We start from the raw sequence: 20,302 nt of genomic DNA, 5'->3' as shown, positions 1-20,302 counted from the left end.
ATATGCCCAGTGCCTGGTACATTGTAAGTACTTAAATGTTAGTTAAATGGATGAACACTTTAGCATTTGAGGTAAATCATTTCAAGAATGAAGAGAATTTGGGGCGCCTGGGTGGCTCAGTGGGTTAAAGCCTCTGCCTTCCGCTAAGGTCGTGATCCCAGGGTCTTGGGACAGAGCCCCACATTGGGCCCTCTGCTCAGCGGGGAGCCTGCTTCCCTTTCTCTCTCTGCCTGCCGCTCTGCCTACTTGTGATCTGTCAAATAAATAAATCTTTAAAAAAAGAGAGAATTTTAAATGACTTACAGGTATTCGATACAAACAATATAGTCAGAAGCAGAATCATGGAAGAGCATAGTTTATTTCAAGAACTTCAATAATCTTAGCGCTTAAAATGTAGAATTGTTTGAAGGTATGGGATGAAGGAGACACCTAGAGAGGTAAGATAAGGCTTAGATTTAAAGGATATTGTCCTGAGAAGGATGCACTAGCTCAGAACCATTAGAGGTTTTTTAATTTTGAGGAAACTGATAAAAGCTGTATTTTTAGAGTCCCTGGCTGGCTCAATTGGTAGAGCATGCTACTCTTAATCCCCAGGTCATGAGTTTGAGCCCCACATTGGGGGCAGCGTTTACTTAAAAATAAATAAATACATAAATATTGCTGTATGGTGTTTTTTTAAGATTTACTTATTTGACAGAGAGATCACAAGCAGGCAGAGAGAGAGGGGGAAGCAGGCTCCCTGCTGAGCAGAGAGCCTGATGTGGGGCTCGATCCCAGGACCCTGAGATAATGACCTGAGCCAAAGGCAGAGGCTTAACCCACTGAGCCACCCAGGCACCCCTGCTGTGTTTTTAGAAGAAAATATTCAATAACACCATGGAGATACATCTAAGAGGTAAGAAGTAGTGGCAGGAAACTAAAGACCATCTATTAAGCTTACAGCAATAATGATCGTTGAATTAAGCATATAAGATAATCATGCATACAGCTTAAAATCCTAAAACATTTTCCTAGACTATTCATAGTACCACTTTCCTAGACAACTATTTATACCCTCTCTATCGAACCTGCACCATTTTCTACTTATGTATGTGTTCCATTTAGCTTGTATCTTGCATCCTTTTTCAGTTAGAGAAGAACTAACCCCAGGGTGCCTGGGTGGCCAAGTCAGAAGAGCATGCATCTGTTGATCGTGGGGTCATGAGTTAGAGCCTCACATTGGGGGTAGAGATTACTTAATAAATCAACTTAAAAAAAGAAAAAAGGACTTCCCCATGCTTTCATTATCCCATCTACCAGGTCTGTACCCTAATATATTACCTCTATTACTGTAAGTGAATTATCTGATTTAGGAGAGGGAGTAAGCTCTTTAAGAATACTTTTTGAGGGACGCCTGGGTGGCTCAGTTGGTTAAGCAGCTGCCTTCGGCTCAGGTCATGATCCCAGCGTCCTGGGATCGAGTCCCACATCGGGCTCCTTGCTCGGCAGGGAGCCTGCTTCTCCCTCTGCCTCTGCCTGCCATTCTGTCTTCCTGTGCTCGCTCGCTCTCCCTCTCTCTCTGACAAATAAAATCTTAAAAAAAAAAAATATTTTAAAGAAAAAAAAAAAAAAGAATACTTTTTGAATACAAGAGTCTGAAGCACAGGCAATTATAAACTCCCAAGGAGGACTGGGTTGAAATAGAAGTAATAAAAATATAAAAGGCCAGAATCATTAAATGACAGCTGTTTTTGTCTAAAAGAATAATAATTCATACCTATAATAATAAGATATTAGTATTTTTATGTGAGTTATTTTTAGGTAGATCTAGGTGTTAAGCTTTATAAGCTAAATCTAAACATAGTTTACATTTATGTTTTTATAGGACCATTCTTTCTACTACTTAATATTATAAGCAGTTTATTATGAAATAGGATCTCTTTGATTATCCTATTTTATTATTTATTTATTTATTTATTTGACAGAGAGAGAGAGAGAGAGACAGTGAGAGAGGGAACATAAGCAGGGAAAGTGGCAGAGGGAGAAGCAGGCTTCCTGCTGAGCAGAGAGCCCAATTCAGGGCTTGTTTCCAGGACTCTGAGATTACAACCTGACCTGAAGGCAGATGCTTAACCTCTGAGCCACCCAGGGCCCCTGATTATCCTCCTTTAGAAACTATGTTTTACCAGCCTTTGTCTTATATATTACTAAATTGTTCAAATACTTATTTTTCAAATAAGGTAACAGTAATAGTAAAAATAATGTCAGTCGTTCCCTCATTTATTCTTTTTGTTTGTTTAAAGATTTTATTTATTTATTTGACAGAGAGAGGGATCACAAGTGGGCAAAGAGGCAGGTGAGGGTGGGGGACTGCGGATCGGGGAAGAAGGCCCCCTGCTCACCAGAGAGCCCAATGCGGAGCTCAATCCCAGGACCCTGAGATCATGACCTGACCTGAAGGCAGCTGCTTAACCCACTGAGCCACCCAGGTGCCCCTCATTTATTCTTTCAAATATATTTATTGAGTACCTACCATAAAACAAACACATTCTGGGAACAGGTAGGTAAGATTCGTTAGTGCAAAATCAGTAACCTGAAACCATATTACATGACTGCATTAATGAAACCCTCAACTACAAATAGTTGGTCATCTTAATTGAAATTTTGTTCTAAAGGTTGGCTAAGCCATATGCACAGCTGACTGAAGAGCATTATTGCTTGGAAGTGTGGCTATATATCCACAGCAGTCAACCTCAGTGCACATATCTTAAGCATCACTGCACACATTTATGATCTTTTAAGTTTTGGCCAGAAGGTATCTGTCCCAACAGAGCCCATTTGGGCTGGGGAATTATACTGATGTACTTGCTCATCATGATATGTATAGCTCTGATTTACATTGAATTCTAATTAAGGATATGTCTCTTCTGAAACTTAGACCAAAACTTCAGGTTTGAATCTATTCCCCAAAACTTCTGTGACTTCCCATTAAGGCATCTTTCAGAGACAAGTAAAGAAAAAGGAGGGCAAACAAAAGACTGGATTATGTTTAGCTCCATTTTTCTTTTATTTAGCTCCATTTTTCTTTAGCTATATAAGGTAAATATTTAAAAAAATAGGGAGACATGACATAGTTTATCCTTAAAATTGTAGTGGTTTCAGGGGCATCTGGTGCATTCCAACATAGTGCATGTTACTCTTCATCTTGTAGTTTTAAGTTCAAGCCCTGTGTCGGGTGTAGAGATTACTTAAAAATAAAATCTTAAAAAAAAAAAAAGCTGTAGTGGTTTGAGATTTCTTGGAGGGAAAGAAGTATTAAAAACAAGTGAGGATCGTTGTTGGAAATTTTAATTATGAGAGGAAGAGAGTTAATAATTGTTCCCTCAACTATTAAGGACAGCTATATATGAGTCAGATTGCTTCAGGGCTACTGTGAATTTCCCTCCAATTCTTTTTATTCATTAAAAGTAAACCTAGATGCAGTTGTTTCTCCAACAATTTAGTTCTGGTTTAAAACATTGATGATGTACACCATGCTCTGACAGCCAGGAGAAATAAACTCTTTAGTCCTACTACCTCCCTTGGAAGATAGGAAATAAGACCTCCAAAGAAAAGCTTGCCTTTTTCAGAACAACATAAAATATTTGGAACATGTCATCTTTCAACGAAACATCTAACCAAGTTTAAATCAAAGGCATCTACCATCCCCTGAATTCTCTCCCAGATGCACATCTTTTTAAGTATAGGCAGGTACTATATACAGTAGATTTCCAGCTATCAAGGCTACTTAGCCATAGTTAAAGCATTTATAATAACTAGCCCAAGTTGATATTTCCAAGTCCCTCCTAAGGCAACCAATAACTAAAATTGCCACTGTTCTAACAAACCCTGACCTCTGTCCCTATTTGTAGGTTGGCCTGATGTTACCAACCCTTTATATTACTATAAAAGAAAGCTATGCCAGGTACCTTGTCAGTGCAGTAAGTAGTGCGTCAGTCTCATAAAAGAAAACTATGCCAAGAGAGTGCTAGCCCAGAGACAATGTGCTACATTTTGTGTATTGCATATTACAGTTTAATCCTACTCCTATAACAACAGCTATTTTCTCAGATGGCTTCTGCTGCCATCTTCCTGGCACCTTCCTAAAGCTGCATTCCAACATTGTTCCAGAATGCCCGGTAAAGCTTTTCATCTCAGATAAAGTCCCAGCTCTTAGGTTCAATATTTAACATCTGTCCAATCCTAAACTGACCAAACAGAAGAGATTTCTCTTGACCAGCTCTCTACATTGCTGTTTTTTGCTGTATTACACTTAATCATGTGACCCATCTCACCAGCCATCTTTGTCCCTGCCTGTACCTTCAGATCTATAGCCTTCAGTTCTAACTTGGTTCTATTTCCTGACAGTTCATATCGGAGAGACCAACAAGGTAACTGAGTAGCATGCTAGCCTTCACAACTCATGAGATCCTAGAGTAGTCCTTTTGGCATTATTTGAAGTCTGCCAGTATGAATGAGTTAACAAATGTTGACACCATGCCAAACCCTCCCCCCAAACCCAACAACTACACTTTGTCTATAATGCATAGCCTGTGGCCACAATTTTTGGTATGCTCCAACAACAAAAAGATACACAGCCTTTGCTGTTATCCTTATTAAAAATGCATTGTACGGGGCGCCTGGGTGGCTCAGTGGGTTAAGCCTCTGCCTTCAGCTCAGGTCATGATCTCGGGGTCCTGGGATCGAGTCCCGCATCGGGCTCTCTGCTCTGCGGAGAGCCTGCTTCCCCCTCTCTCTCTGCCTGCCTCTCTACTTGTGATTTCTTTCTCTGTGTGTCAAATAAATAAATAAAATCTAAAAAAAAAAATGCATTGTACGTACAGTCCTGCAATCAGATTCCTTAGTATTTATCTGAAGGAGTCGAAAAGTTACGTTATGTTATGTTCTCACAAAAACCTGCAACTGATTTTTGTACCAGCTTTATTCATAATTGCCAAAATTTAGAAGCAACCATGATGTCTTTTTCAGTAGGTGAATGGATAAACTTTTGTATCCAGATAATGGCATTATTATTATGTGCTAAAAAGAAATGAGCTATCAAGCCAGAAAAAAACATGGAGGAACCTTAATTGCATATTACTAGGTGAAAGAAGTCAATCTGGAAATTATACTACATGCTGTAGTATAATTCTAACTATATGACATTCTGAAAAGGTGAAAAGGGAGACAGAGGAAAAAAAAAACTGATTATCTGAGATTGGAGGGAGGTAGAGATGACCGGGCAGAACATAGAGGATTTTTAGGGCAGTGAACATACTCTGTATGATACCACAGTGATGGATACATGTCCTACATTTGTCAAGTACTGTCAAATTATTGTTAATAGTAGGGGCACCTGGGTGGCTCAGTCGTTGAGCATCTGCCTTTGGCTCAGGTCAGGATTCCAGGATCCTGGTGTCTAGCTCCACATTGGTCTCCCTGCTCCGCAGGAGGCCTGCTTCTCCCTCTCCCACTCCCCTTGCTTGTGCTCCCTCTCTTCACTGTGTCTCTCCGTGTCAAATAAATAAATAAAATCTTTTTAAAAAATTATTGTTAATTGGGGCACCTGGGTGGCTCAGTGGGTTAAGCCTCTGCCTTCGGCTCAGGTCACGATCTCAGGGTGCTGGGATCGAGCCCCCCATTGGGCTCTTTGCTCAGCAGGGAGCCTACCCCCCCCCACTGCCTGCCTCTCTGCCTACTTGTGATCTCTCTCTCTGTGTCAAATAAATAAAATCTTTAAAAAAATTATTGTTAATAGTAAAGTCTGTATGGATATTAATTAATGAAGTCTCACAGAAGAATATCACCAAGGCTGTGGCAAACATATTGTTCTGGGAACATATTGTTTCAAGGTTACCATTCTCTATGCTGCCTCTTTCAAAGCAGCTTTATTATTAAAAGATAAGATCCTCACATAAATACGATAGCAACAGGCTAATGAACATTGATGGCATTCGAACAATGTATTAGCACATTTTTGAGGGCTACCTGTATTCCTGACACCTATACCTTACTTGTGTAAGGTATTTTACTCTGTTTCACTCAGATGAAGATTGGGTAATAGCCATAATGAAAAATATTATGTCCACAAAATTGGGGGATTCCAGTAGTCCTCTCAAGTGAGTGGGTGAAATCCATTTACCAGACAAGTAATAATAAGTAATCTTAAGATAATGCATGTCTCAGCTTTAACACTATGACTTCTTGGAAGAACTCATGGAATGTAAAATTTATACTAAAACATAACAGACCTTATGGGGAAAATATGAACAGGATCACACTGTACAACTTAGTAACCAGAACAGTAACAACAACAACAAAAAAAGATTTAAAATGTATTCAGGGGGCACCTGGGTGGCTCAGTTGGTTTAGTGTCTGCCATCGACTCAGGTTATGATCCTGGGGTCCTGGGATGGAGCCTCCATAACAGGCTCCCTGCTCATTTGGGGAGTCTGCTTCTCCCTCTGCCCCCTCCTCCACTCCTGCTCTCTCTTGCTTTCTCTCTCTCAAATAAATAAATAAAGTCTTAAAAAAGTATTCAGGATTTGTTTTAATGAGGCATGGTAAGACACGCACACAGAAATGGCTGTCACGAAGTAGGAAGTTTTTATACTCCCAGATCCCTAGAAACAGAAGGTAGAACTTGCCAAACCATGCAAGGAGGGCCATATGGGGAAACACTACGACTGGTCAAGAGGCAGAGGGAGTGGAAGGGAAACTGCAAAACCCTGTATTGTGGAAAAGTCTGTGTATTTTCTAGGAAAGGAATGAGGCAGGGTAAGCAGACTAATCAGGTTTAGAATTGGATTTTTTTTTAAGATTTATTTATTTATTTATTTATTAAGATTAAGATTATTTATTTATTTATTTATTTATTGACAGAGAGAGATCACAAGCAGGCAGAGAGGCAGGCAGAGAGAGAGGGGGAAGCAGGCTCCCCGCTGAGCAGAGAGCCCGATGCCGGCCTCGATCCCAGGACCCTGAGATCATGACCTGAGCTGAAGGCAGAGGCTTTAACCCAGTGAGCCACCCAGGCGCCCTAGAATTGGATTTTTTAATTAATTTCAACAAAATTTTTGTCCCTGGTTAAAGGGACATTGATTAGGGCCAATGGGGAATATTGCCAGAGTGTAAGAGCCTGATGCTGGGGTGGGGAGGGGGAAGGTAGGGGTGTGCAGGTAGGATGGGCTATTTTAGGGTTAGTTTGCATATGACAAGCTGTTTGCTGTCAGCCATCCCTAGGATAGTTCTGGGGGATGATGGGTTCTTCCCTGATTAGTGAGAACCCAGATGCCAGATAGCAATCAAGAATACAGATAATAAGAAAATATAGTTAATGCAAACAGTTCTGATAATGATTATTAACACTATGAGATGTTCAATTTCTTTTTTAAAAAAGGATTTTATTTATCTATTTGTGGGTTTGTTTGTTTTTTAAGATTTCATTTATTTATTTGCATGAGAGAGCCAGAGAGAGCAGCTGAGGGAGAAAGAGAAGCAAACTCCCCACTGAGCAGGGAGCCAGACACAGGGCTTAATCCCAGGACTCTGGGATCATAACCTGAGCCAAAGGCAGCCGCTTAACCAATTGAGCAACTCAGGCACCCCATTATTTATGTAACTGAGAGAGTGCACATGGCACACGTGAATGGGGGGAAGTGAGGAGGAGGGAGAGGAAGAGAAAAAATTCCAAGCAGACTCAGCTGAGTGCAGGCAGCCCAACAAATGATCAGTCTCAGGACTCCTAGATCATGACCTGGGCCCAAACCAAGAGTCGATGCTCAACCGACTGAGCCACCGTGGTGCCCCAAGTTGTTGAATTTCTAACAAACATTACGGTAAATATAAGGCTTTACCCCCTCCTCCAGAAGGGTGAAACAACTTGATGGAAGGGTGTGTAAGGAATTGCTTTGTTACAGTGCTAAGACGGAGATAACACCAAGATCAAAGAGAGCAAGTGAGGTTTCCCCTGCAAAAGGAGAGCATTCCTCTTGAAATCCCCTGCTTTCTGAAAGTTTGTTATGCCAGTTCACTTTTATCAAAGACCTACATTAGTATAGTAACAACTTTTTTTTTTAAACTTCAATTTTTTTTTAATTTATTTTTTTGACAAAGATTACAAGTAGGCAGAGAAGCAGGCAGAGAGAGGGGGAAGCAGGCTCCCCACCGAGCAGAGAGCCCAATGTGGGGCTCAATCCCAGGACTGTGAGATCATGACCTGAGCCGAAAGCAGAGGCTTAACCCACTGAGCCACCCAGGCACCCCGTAACAACTTTTTTAATAAAAGTTAAAATCCTCTTTGGATTTCTTTGAGTTAACAAAAATAGGTATTAATGTAGGTCTGTCCTAAAAGTGAAATAGCATAACATGAACTTTTAGAAAGTGGGGGATACCTGTGCTTTTAAAAAAGATGGACATAACCAAACTGAGCTAAGAGGAAGTATGTAATGGTGAATGAACTATGTTCCTCCATGGCTTACTGTATTCAGCTTTGTAAGTGTACTTTCCAACTCCTGGTGCTGACTTCCAGGTTTTACTGACATTTTTTCTACTTACCAGTCTTGGTTTAGGTGATTTGCCTTACAGAAATAGGCCTAAGCTGTTACAGCATAGTGATGAGAAGAGCCTTAGGCTTTTTGCTTCAGCAGCCATGATCTTGGAGGTCATGAACGTTGCCATAGCTGGCAGTAATACTCTTTGTATTATAAAGCTTTGATGTCATATCTCTACTTTTATTCCCAGGTCAAGGATGCATTCCAATAAAGTTCTAAAAATATATCAGCATGTCCAACCTGGTAGTTGACCGACCTGTGGAAAGCCTCCCTGGATCCTCACTGGGTCAGATCATACTGACATTCTTAAAAACTCTTCCCATCAAAAAATAACAAGAATGAAAAGATAAGATATATTCCTACCACTTCAAGGAAGTTTCTGTACCAGCCAACAGTCGAGCACATTAGCTTGCTGCTTTGATCATCAAATAGACCTACTCAAGCTCAACACGGCAGAGGAAAATGTCTCTGTATCAGTATCTTTCACATTCTGTATGTGACCCATCAGTAGGTCATGCAGTCAATTCTGTGAGTCACAATGAAATTTTTTTTAAACAAAATAAAATATAAAGTATCAGGCGTTTGCATGAATCCTCTGCCAGAATTGTGCTACAAGGAATACTAAGGTCAATTTCAATATGTGAAAAGATAATTAGTGGAGGGCATATAATGAATAGAATGTATACTGACTAAGAAATGGTTTTTCAATCCTTTGTCCACTGGTGTCTTGTTCAGTTTTCATAATAAGTTGGTGAGCAGTCTAGTTTTATGTTACCATGATTGCAACTAGATGTGAATTCTCAGATGTTCAACTGAGATGCATTTGCAAACTGCATTTTTTTGGAAAGATGTTATCTAGGCTATATTTATATGTGTATATATACACACACATACACATATATATATGAAACTTATTTTTTGTCAAGTGGCAGTTAAAATATTTTAATCAAAATTACTTTTAAAATGGATCATATCTTTTGTAATAAAAGAAAGAGGAAATATGAAGTGAAATATGCAGAAGCATGTTCAAGTTCAACTGCTGGATCTGGAAATGTGATTAGTGACAATATTGAGAAAAATATTGACTCTACTTTGCAGACTTCAACTTCGTTTGAGCCACATTTCAAAAAGAAAAATTTAAGTGCAAGACGTTATAATGAAGACCATTTAAAATACAGTTTTATCAAATGTGAAAAACCCTTTGAAAATGACAGACCTCAGTGTGTTATTTGTAATAATATTCTTGCAAATGAAAGCTTAAAACCTTCAAAATTAAAAAGACACTTAGAAACTCAGCATGCTGAACTTATTGATAAGCCTTTTGAATGTTTTCAAGGAAAGAAAAAAGATGTAAAGTTGTCAACACAGTTTCTTGGTTCTTCCGCTTTTAGTGAGAAAGCCTTATTATCATCATACTTAGTTGCATATCGAGTAGCAAAAGAGAAAATGGCTCACACAGCTGCGGAAAAAATAATTCTCCCAGCATGTTTGGATATGGTATGCACAATTTTTGATGACAAATCCGCTGATAAATTAAAAATGGTATCTAGTGATAACATAGTATCTCTCTACATTTGTACTATTGCGGAACATTTAGAAACAATGCTTCTTGCTCAGTTGCAGTCTGGTATAGATTTCGCAGTCCAGCCTGATGAAAGCACTGATACGGGAGTTGCACAACACTCTTAGTTTATGTCAGATATGTGTGGCAAGATGATTTTATGGAGGATTTCTTGTGTTGTTTAAATATAACCTCACACCTCAGTGGATTAGATATTTTTACAGAATTAGAAAAGTGCATTGTTGGTCAATATAAATTAAACTGGAAAAACTGCAAAGGAATTACAAGTGACGGAGCAGCACGCATAACGGGAAAACATAGCAGAGTAATTAAAAAATTGCTGGAAGTTACTAATAATGGTGCTGTGTGGAATCATTGTTTTATACATTGTGAAGCTTTAGCATCCAGAGAAATCCCACAGAATTTCATGGAAGTATTGAAAAATGCAGTGAAAGTTGTTAACTTTATTAAAGGAAGCTCACTAAATAACCAGCTTCTTGAAACATTTTGTTCAGAGATTGGAACTAATCATACCCACTTACTATATCATACCACAGTCTGTTGGTTATCTCACGGGAAAATACTAAGCAGGGTTTACGAACTCAGGAATGAGATTCACATTTTTCTTACTGAAAGAAAATCTCATTTGGCAAGTATTTTTGAAGATGATATTTGGGTAATGAAATTGGCATATTTAACTGATATTTTTGGCATTCTTAATGAACTGAATTTAAAGCTACAGGGGAAAAATAGTGATCTATTCCAGTATGTCTAACGTATCCAGGGATTCCGAAAAACATTATTGTTATGGCAAGTGAGACTTAAAAGCAACAGTCCTAGCTACTACATGTTTCCGAGATTTTTGCAACATATTGAAGAGAATATTATTAGTAAAAACATTTTGAAAGAAATAAAATTAGAGATATTGTTGCATCTCACTTCTCTGCTCAAACTTTTAACCATTTCTTCTCAGAAGAGAAATTTGAAATGTTGAGAGAAAACTGCTGGGTAAAAGATCCATTTGCTTTTTGAAACCCAGAATCAATAATTGAGTTAAACTTGGAGCCTGAAGAAGAAAGTGAATTACTGCAGCTCAGTTCTTCTTATCCATTGAAGAGTGATTACGAAACATTAAGTTTATCAGCATTTTGGATTAAGGTAAAGGAAGACTTTCCGCTGCTAAGTAGGAGGAGTGTCCCTTATTATTACCATTGACAACAACTAGCTTGTGTGAGCTAGGGTTTTCCATCTTAACCCACTTAAAAACAAAGAAAAGAAATGGATTGAATGGTGCAGTAGCTATGCGGGTAGCCTTGTCCTCCTGTGTTCCAGACTGGAAGGAACTTATGAACAGGGAAGCACACCCATCACATTAAATAAATCTTACCTGATTTTTGCTTTTGTGTTTCTTATTTTGTGATATTTTTCTATGCTGCATTTAGATGTTGATAGAGCATTGTATGTGATAACTTTGTTTTTGTTTTGATTATATTTAAACAATTATATATATATAAACAATATATATTATATATAAACAATATATATATTATATATAAACTATATATAAAATATATATAAACAATATATAAAAAACATAATTATATATATATAAACAATATATTAAACATTATATTTAACTAATATTTAGTTAGTTAGTAACATTTAAACTAATAAAATCATAATGTACCTTCACATTCATTTAACGCAAATTCAGTGAACTTCTGTTAAGTCCTGGAACTGTTTGAGAGACATTTGGGATACAAAATGAAGAAAGCAAAGATCATTCTATAGTGGAACTTATGTTATGGCAGGGAGAGAGACAATAAATAAGGCTTATAATATTTTAAAGATAAATGCTATAGAAAGAGTAATAAGAAAGAAGGCCAGGGAACTATTTGGGGACCAAATCATGAAGAGCTCTGTAGACCCTCATAGGGCCTCTGGGTTTTTCTCAGTGAAATGGAAAGCAATTGAAGAAGGTTATGTACAGGCAAGACATGATCTGAATTAGGTTTTAAAAGACACTCTAGAGGGGGGCACTTGGGTGGCTCAGTTGGTTGGGTGTCTGCCTTCAGCTCAGGTTCTCCCTCTCCCTCTGCCCCTCCTCCCTGCTCCTGTTCTCTCTCTCGAATAAATAAATAAAAATTAAAAAAAAAAATCAAAGACACTCCAGGAATGCCTGGGTGCCTCAGTTGGTTTAGCATCTGACTCCTGATTTCGGCTCAGGTCATGATGTCAGGGGTGTGAGATCAAGCCACACATTGGGACTCTGTGCTCCTTGTGGAGTCTGCTTGAGATTATCTTTCCCTCTGCTTCTGCACCCACACCCCCTGCCCACTCATTCATGCTTTCCCTTTCTCTCAAAGTATATAAATAAAATCTCTAAAAAAAATGACTCATTCCATGGGCACCTGGCTGGCCCAGTCAGTGAAGCATCTGACTCTTGATCTGAGGGTCATTGAGTTTGAACACCTCATTGGGTGAAAACATTACTTAAAAATAGAATAAATAAATAATAAATGAATGAATGAATGACTCACACTGACTGATACTTTGAGAATAAATTAAGTGCTGCTTCACTAAAGAGGATTTTCCTAACCCCTGTAGTTTTTGTTCTCATTATTCCCTTTCTTTCTTTTCTTTGTAGTATATCATTTGTAGTATTTTTATTTATTTGATTACTAGTTCTGTCAGTCTGCCACCTTAGGATGACTGCTCCACAAGAGCAGAGTTCCTGTCCATTTTGTATGAAACATAGTAAGTGGATATTCAGTATACATTTGATTAACAAATAATGGACTCTAACATCTGAACTTGAGGTCATATTCTCAGGAATAATTATTAAATGTGTAGCAAAGCCTTTTTTACGTTTTAAAATCTGATTTTTTTCTTCTTACATAGTTATTTTTTTATTAACATATAATGTATTATTAGCCCCAGGGGTACAGGTTGTTTGTTTTTTTTTTTTTAATTTATTTAAAGAAAGTGAGTGAGTGAAAGCACGAGAGGGGAGAGGGTCAGGGGGAGAAGCAGACTCCCCGCTGAGCAGGGAGTCTGATGTGGGACTTGATTCTGTGATCCTGACCTGAGCCAAAGGCAGTCGATTAACCAACTGAGCCGCCCAGGTGCCCTAAAATCTGATTTTGTTAGATGACCTCAATAAGCATCCAAAAAGGGCACTGACTGATACAGTGATTGCTGATAATTAAGCAACTTAAATTGCTTAATAGGTCTTTCTCAAACCAATCTCAACTTCTGCCTTTCTTTATGTATTCACTGACTCCAGTGAGTGAGGTTTTTTGTTTTTTTTTTTTTAAGTGAGTGATGTTTCTGTGGGCAAGGGCTTTCTCTAAAATCATAAAGGTTAGCAATTCCTTTCCATCAGCCACCACCTCTAGCATTATTGTAATATTTGATTTTCCATATTTTGTATTCTGTTGAAGGTAATCCCACTCCCACCCCCACCCCTGGTTTCTTTGTGCTTGAAATAAAGTGTTAGAAGACAGTTCTCCATGAATATTCCACTTATCTGCTCTGTGGATCCTCTGAATGAAGGTATTTGCAGCCAAGTTAAGAACGTCTGTAGAGGGAAACAGTTTAGTATCATGAAGCTAGAGACACCCAGGGAAGTAAAAATAAAGCCTTTTTCCCCTCCTCAGAGATGTTTATTTGCATATCAGATCATCTCTCTGGAGGGGGAAGATGGGAAGACAATACCACCAACTTCCTAACATCCTAGAGTCTTCTCTGGTACAACCCATTGCACAATGCAGAGCTAACACCTGGCCCTTACCACGTCATGCTGTGGGAATTGGGGTATGGGGAACCAACAAACAATACTTATTTGGCTGGGTTTTTGCTATGAGTAATTGTTTCTGACCCAGAGATCTTGTGTCTTTTTATCAGTATATATCACTTGTGCAAAATCCTTTTTAGATCTGGTTATCTTCTGGGTAGTGAAGGGGGACTCGACCTATCACAGCCCACTCTTTGCAAAGACTCATACCCATCTGGCATGAGAAATTCTCTCACCTGTCCTGAAGTGGCCAAAAGTTTCAGCCCACTACAACATCAATTCAAGTTCATATCTCATCGAAGTCTCACTAGCTCAAATGCTCAAATCTGTATTTACATCACCTAAATCAGGTGTGGGTACAAGGTCTGGGTATAATCTATCCTAGGGCAAAATCCTCTATCTGGACCTGTGAAATTAGAAAGCCAGTTCTATGCTTCAAACGTAGAGTGGTGGGACCTAGGTAACAGTCAAAACCTTCCCATTAAAAAAGAAAGAAAACAAGAGGCAAAAAGGAGTCACCATCCAATCACCTTCAGTGGTCCACCCAGGCAAACTCCACTAGGTTTCAAAGCCTGGGGATAACTTAGGTGGCACATACTTCTTCCTCTGGACTAAGGCTACTCTCTGGCATGAGGGCTCCACCCTTGGACTCACACTTTTTCTTTCTTTTCTTTTCTTTATTACTTTCTTTCAGCAAACTCTGCCTCCAATGTGAGGCTTGAACTCATGATCCTGAGATCAAGAGCTGAGCTGAGATCAAGAGTTGAACTCTTAACCAACTAAGCCACCCAGGTGCCCCTGTTCTAAGACCTTTAAATGCCTCATCTCTCTTCTCTTACTTCATCCTTTAGCAACCAATAATAAAAGGGATAACTTTTTCTATTTTTATTTTCTTAAGGCAAAATTTTAAAAAAGATTTATTTGACACACAGAGAGAGAGCACAAGCAGGGGGAGCAGGAAAGGGAAAAGCAGATTCTGCCCTGAGCAGGGAGCCCAATATGGAGGTCAATCCTAGGACCCTGGGATCATGACCTGAGTAATAATTTGTGATGCGTGGGTGGCTCAAGTCGGTTGAGCTGAGGCCATTGGCTCAGGTCATGATCCCAGGGTCCTGGGATTGAATCCCACATTGGGCTCCTTGCTCAGCAGGGAGCTTGTTTCTCTCTCTGCCTCTGCCTGCCACTCTGCCTGCTTGTTCTCTCTCTCTGACAAATAAATAAATAAAATCTAAAAAAAAAAAGAAGAAGAAGAAGAAGAAGAGTACTAATTTCCAAATTGCTCCATGAGTATATTGGACTAGGGAAGCATATTTGGAGTCAGTATAAATATTAATTTTTAAGGCTTTGGCAATTGCCAAGTATGAGTGAACACTATAGCACACCTAGCTTATTATTCCCTTTTTTAATAAAACTATTGCCACCAGTAAACCAACTGTCATCTTTATTTTTGACAAGGGAATCTTTAGAATCCAGTTGACTAGAATAAACAAGATCAATAACCTCCAAGAGTTATGCTCTAAAGAAGTATGATGGTCAGGTCCAGGCATCAGGGTAGCTGGGTTTAAAGTCTGACAGGTTTTAGGTATTATTTTAAGCATTGCCTGGTATTTAATAAGTCTGCCTCCCATCATCAATTGGGGGCCTTTGGTCTCTGAGACACTCTAGACCTGATGTGAAGTCATTCCAGTCAGGGACTGTCCCATAATGAGTTTTGAGGCTCTTTTTACCAAGAGGGCTGTTAAGTGCTTGGCTAAAACCTTTGTTTATGACTGTACCTCAATAGAATAAATATGACTAGAAGGGATGAAATCCATCAAGAAGCCCTTTGAGGTTTAACCTTAACAATAACCTAATTATAAGGAATCACTGCAAGTGGGAGAAGACTTGTCAAGAGATAAGGACATCCCCAAGTATATCATCCAATCCAATCGTGAAGAAAGTGGGGCAATCCATTATCTCCACAAGTCCACAGTTAACCCTATAGAATGGGGTATGCTCTGGCTTTTATGGAGTGACTTCATTGTCCCAGCCACATAGAATTGGTCAAGGTACTAGTTGCGAAATACAATTGTAGGGGAATCAATCCCATTTTCCAGTCGTTTAAATAATCGTGCTCATGGGGTCCTGTTACTAACCCCAGACAATAAAAAAGCACCATTGTTTATATGAGCTATTGTGCACTTTTTCCCCAAAGTTTACCTCAAGTTGTCTATCTTAAGTAAACATTATCCAAAGACAATCAGAACTAGAATTTAACATCCACAAAGGTGTGTCATTGAAACATAATTTTTCTCTATAATAACCCTCATTTCCAGAGATAGCCAAATAATACTCATTTGTTTGAAAAACAAGTCTAGTTTTACAAATGGCATAATCATTTACACAAGCTCAGCAAGAATGATTGGTTGTATAGATCTTTTAGAATCTGTTTTAGTTGGAACTTTCATACGGAATCTCCAGGTCGAAGTTTTAGTAGTCTCTCCAGGCCAGAAGCCAAGCCAAGTACTTGCTATCAGACATGCCTGCAATGCCTGTAAATTTGGGTGGATTCCTCTTCATGAGGTCCCCAATAAAGCTTGAGGTTCCTTCACCTGCCAGGAAGTGACATTCTTTACTCACCTGATGAGGCTGAGGGAAACTCTGTAAGCAAGGTCTCAGGCTAACATTTCCAAGGGGCATTATGGCTCCACATTTCAAAAAGTCAGGTTAGTTCCTTAAAACTGTTTGGTTATATCTGAGTCTATGCATGTCTCTCAAACAAGACATTCCCATCAAAGCCTTGGTGAAATAACAAATGCTTTCAATGGTGTCTTGTTACAAGAACAGATTCTTATTGAACTTATGCAAATAACAACGATTGCCATGGAAGAAAGAATACTTACTGAGATCTTTTGAATTTCAGAGGGTTCAGGTAGAGAGAAAAGTTAAATGCTTCAATTTGTTCACAAATGAATACTTCATCATGTTTTTTGTAAGTCATAGATATCTTACGAAAAAGTTTTTCTTAGTCTGGAAGAGTAAACATTAGAGACTAGCAATGTTTCGAACAAGAGTCACAACACTATAATCATCTTTTTAGTTCATTCAGTCCCTTGTTACTAATTCTTGTTTAGTTTGAAGGCAGCTTCAGTTAGTCTGGAAATTTTACTCATTTCAGTTTTGATCTTAAAGATACTGAATACCTGTTTTTGTCCTCAAAGTCCTTTATATGAACTTCCTGGAAGATGAAACTCATTTTGCAAGAAAAATAAGAACACTTGCAAATGACAAAAACTCAGAAACAGACATTGCCAATGATCCAATATGAGAGTTCACCACGATACTACTGACTAGGAAGCTTCGTTATTCTGTGACACTCAACACTTCAATAGTCAGAACACTGAGTGATGATCTTGTTAGTACATTAAAACTTTAGGAACTGCACATTACCTGCAGAATAGCCATAGCACTCACCCAAATGTACCCAAGGCTTATCATTTATTTAACAGTACTTCGGAGTGACTTTGCATACCAAATAAAAGGCCTAATAAGTAAAGCGTTAAGAGGACTTCATTTTACATTGCTTCTCGGCCTTTTGGCTAAGATCACATGTAGAACACTTCATTTACAATTTAAATCTTGGGAAGTTTGTTAAAATCTTAGGAAGTTTTAAAGCACATGCCTACATAGGATTAGGGATGTTAAAGACCTGATAAAGGCAAACTATAGGGAATGAGGTTTTTCGGGGCGGGGGGGAGGCAAAGAGAAAACAAATGTCCACATTTTCTTATCAAGAGTAGACCAGCAATTTAAGAAAACTTGTCTTTTTTGAAGAGAGAAAGCATACTGTTAATCTTATACCAGTGTACTTTAAATTCCATCTATTTTAATCTTAGTCTGTTCTGACCACACCTAAAATTTCATTCCAAAGTTTTTCCTTCACACACCTTCTACAACCTTCCTTTGCATTTAGATTTTGTCCCAAGCCATTTTTTTCCCAACAACCAGTCTCACTTAGGACAAAATTACCTTCTTTTATCTTTAACAAAAATGCACTCCTATTTCTTATATCTTTTTACATATCTCTTACTTTTCTACATACAGAGTTGTTTACCTTATTCCCATTGTCTTAATTACATTTAGAATCTCACACTCTTAAAAACTTTAGTCTCCAGTGAAGACTGAGTAGTAACCAATTGTGAACTGTCACACAAGAATTCTTTTGATGGCAAATTTATGCATCAATTAAGCACAAAACATGTTTACCAATAGATTTAAATATCCTTAGTTGTTTTGTTTTGTTTTCAGTAAGAAGTCAAAACTGTGTCTAGTCACATGAGAAAGTGCTCAACATCACTTGGCATCAGGGAAATACAAATCAAACCACAGTGAGATACCACCTCACACCAGTCAAGAATGGTTGAAATTAACCAGTCAGGAAACGACAGGTGTTGGTGAGGATGCGGAGAAAGGGGAACCCTCCTACTTCATTGGTGGAATGCAAGCTGGTGCATGTAAATACTCTGGAAAACAATATGGAGGTTCCTCAGAAAGTGAAAAACAGAGCTACCATTCGACCCAGCTACTGCACTACTGGGTATTTATCCTAAAGACACAAATGTAGTGATCTGAAGGGGCATGTGCACCCGAATGTTTATAGCAGCAATGTCCGCAATAGCCAAACTATGGAAAGAACCCAAATGTCCATCAACAGATGACGGGATGAAGAATGCATGTATGTATGTATGTGTGTGTGTGTGTGTGTGTGTGTGTGTGTATGTGTGTGTGTATATATATATATATATATGAATATAAATGGAATATTGTGGAATACTGTGCAGCCATCAAAAAACCTGAAATCTTGCCATTTGCAATGATGTGGGTGGAACAGGTATTATGCTAAGTGAAATAAGTCAATCAGAAAAAAAGAAAGAAAGAAGTCAATCAGAGAAGACAATTATCATATGATCTCTCTGATATAAGAATTTGAGAGGCAGAGCAGGTCATGGGGGGAAGAGAAGGAAAAAATGAAACAAGATGGGATCGGGAGGGAGACAAACCATAAGAGATTCTTAATCTCAGAAAACAAACTGAGAGTTGCTAAAGGGTAAGGGGGTGGGAGGGATGGGTGGCTGAGTGATGGACATTGGGGAGAGTATGTGCTATGGTGAGTGCTGTGAGTTGTGTAAGACTGATGATTCACAGACCTGTACCCCTGAAACGAATAATACATTATATGTTAATAAATTTTTAAAAAAAACTGTGTCTAGTTATCAATGATTTAGCACTTCATGCTATTTGGGAAAGACCTAGATGTCTAACGAATTTAGTCCCATTTGTCATCCAAGCAGAACTTTAAAGTTTCAGGTTACCAAAGACTATCCTAAGAACCGCCTATGAAAACTTTGAGACAGACAATTACCCAGCATTTTAGTATTTTTGCTAACAAATTGCAAGAGAGATAACACAACCTTATTTGATCTTCAGTAACCCTTGGTAGAGTAAAGGTTTCACATTTAGTGCTGATAACTTAACAGACACGTCTATCTTAATTAAAACAACAATTTAACTTAGTTTAAATACCAAACTATGGGCACCTGGGTGGCTCAGTGTGTTAAAGCCTCTGCCTTCTGCTCAGGTCATGATCCCAGGGTCCTGTGAGTAGGGCTCTCTGCTCAGCGGGGAGCCTGCTTCCCTTCCTCTCTCTCTCTGCCTGCCTCTCTGCCTACTTGTGATCTCTGTCTGTCAAATAAAAATAAAATCTTTAAAAAAAAATACCAAACTATGTTCCACCTGGATCCTCCCCATTGTCAAGTTCTACCTGAGACACGTGGGGAAATCTGGAGTGGGCAGTGTTGTGTCTAGGGGGTGCTCTTCTTCCTCCTTGACAGTGAAGGGAGAAGGAGCCATGGTGCCTGAGACTGGTCTAGAAGCCAGTTAAGCAGGCCACACCCAAGGTGGGGTAGAAACAGGACAAGGGGGAGACAAGACAGAAAAGGCAAAGTGTTACCAGAAGGCAGAGAAAGTGTTCCCAGTTTTAGAGCTCATCAGCTCCAAAAGAGAAGCAGACACTTGGGAATATTCCTTAAAATCCCCATCCTGGGGGAGCCTGGGTGGCTCAGTGGGTTAAAGCCTCTGCCTTCAGCTCAGGTCATGATCTCGGGGTCCTGGGATTGAGCCCTGCGTCGGGCTCTCTGCTCAGTGGGGAGCCTGCTTTCCCCTTTCTTTCTGCCTGCCTCTCTGCCTACTTGTGATCCCTCTCTGTCAAATAAATAAATAAAATCTTAAAAAAAAAAAATCACCGTCCGGAGGGAGACTAACCACAGATGGCTTCAGTAATAGCCATTAACCTGGGAAATGAGTGAGGGAGAAGCCCCCACCATCTATCAGGCAGGC

Source organism: Lontra canadensis, unplaced genomic scaffold (genome assembly GCF_010015895.1).
Source record: "Lontra canadensis isolate GAN:19392208 unplaced genomic scaffold, GSC_riverotter_1.0 scaffold1, whole genome shotgun sequence".
NCBI classification, from domain to species: domain Eukaryota; kingdom Metazoa; phylum Chordata; class Mammalia; order Carnivora; family Mustelidae; genus Lontra; species Lontra canadensis.
The sequence above is the reverse complement of the archived record's forward strand: the minus strand, read 5'-3'. Positions refer to the sequence as shown.